This window comes from Tupaia chinensis, unplaced genomic scaffold, assembly GCF_000334495.1.
Source record: "Tupaia chinensis unplaced genomic scaffold, TupChi_1.0 Scaffold000453_1, whole genome shotgun sequence".
Classification (NCBI taxonomy): domain Eukaryota; kingdom Metazoa; phylum Chordata; class Mammalia; order Scandentia; family Tupaiidae; genus Tupaia; species Tupaia belangeri.
Genome location: NW_006159960.1, coordinates 163,269 through 165,133, shown reverse-complemented (window position 1 = coordinate 165,133; position 1,865 = coordinate 163,269).

Here is a 1,865-nt window from a genome sequence, read left to right as displayed (position 1 = left end):
TGCATGAGTGTGAGTGCCTAAAATCCTGAGAAGAGAAGGAAGGAGAAGGGATTGTGGCATGGCCATATCCCAGGGCAGAATGATTTTTCATGTTCTCTCTTTCTCTCTGTATCTCTGTCTCTCTCTCTCTAGAGAGAGAACATATTCCCTATCACAAAGAGAAAAACTAGAAAAAAAAAAAAGAAGAAAACCTTTAATGTAGCCTATACAGATTCACAACTCACAGCAAAGAGCGGGCTATAAAAAGAAGAGTGGGAGTAGAGGGACAAAGAAAAATATCCAGTACAGTTCACTGTGATATTTTTAAAAATGTAAGCCAATAGCATCACTTTCTTAAAAAAACAAACTAGGAAGAGTGTGCCAATATTAACTAAATTGTGTTAGTAACATGTTAACAAACATTTGTGTGACCTAAATATATATGTATAAATACGTATAGTATATTTGCAATGCTAATTTGATTAGTTACATTTACTGCATGCAGTAATAAATTAAGTACATTTAAAGACATTTTTGCTAAAAATAAAATTACATAGTTCATTGTACCTTATGTTTTTTGTTAATCCTGAAAGTTGAAAAAAAGATCTCTCTGAAGCACTTTGTTTAAATATTGTTAAGGTAACAGGGTTCAACTTCAGGTCCAACTGGGCGTTACCAAATATATTTCCTATCTCATCTTCCTCATTTTGTTTTTCCACTCAGACTTCTTCTACATGCTTTCTGTAGCCAAACACACATCCATACATTTTGTTTCCTACTGCCTTAAGAGGTAGAATTGTGTAGTGGATAAAACAAAACGGGTGCCTAATTGCCTGGGCACATACTTGACTCTTTTTAGTTAACTGCACGCCCTGTATATCTCATCTGTAAAATACAATGATACCTATATCTTATGAACTGGCTCATTGGATTGAATTGAGATGTATATGTAAAGGGATTACTTAGAACAAAATCTCTGGCATTTATCAATTGGAATAGGTAAACTGTAATCATTAATATTAGGTATCTACAGTTTAAATGAAAACAAGAGTTATTTGGCAAGGATATTCACTGCCTGCCAAAAGGATCACCTATGTATTTCAGGAATCTCAGGTTTCATTTGGTTATCCCACTTTGCTTCCAATATTCACAGGTAAGAAAATTGCCCGTAAATATATTGAGCCTTGTCACTAAAATACGCACGTCGCACTAACTATCCGTTTAATCTTCTCCACATTTTTCCCATTCAGCCCAGGACAGAGCTAATGAGTATCATTCTAGGCGCGATATAGTATATGAGAGGAGTTAACTAAAACACGTTTTTGCCTAATTAACGGTTTTGCCCAATGTTGTGCCGGGAAGCCGCAATAATTACATTTCCCGTGTACATGCTGTTAGCCTACCCCTCAACTCGATCTGCCATAAAATCTTAAAGCGAGTTTCAGTTCTCCGCACGCGGGTTTCGAAGACGGCGGCGGTCCGGGCCTCCTTGGCAACGAGTTACTGGCGTCCCGGCGATCATTTAAACAAGGCGCTGCCGTCTCATTGGCCAGGAGCTGCTGTCCACTGATTGGCCCCCTGATAAGGTGGGCGGTGCCCGACGGTGCCTATTGGCGGAAGCGGGAAGTTTAAACGGAGCCGAAACGCCAGGCTCTTTTTGCTCTTGGTTTGGGACTACGAGCTGGGGGGGCGTTGGTCCTTTTTTCCTGGGGCATCGGCTACTGGAAAAGAAAAGAGGCGAGTTCTCTCCCACGCGCCCGCAGTCGCCCCTGAGGGGAAGCGGCGGCAAAGGCCGGGCGCCGGCTCCGGAGCAACCTAGCAGGCGCGGGGTTGGGGCTGCCCTGGCGACGCGGAGAGCCGGGCGCTGCTGCTGGGAGCGCAGCCCG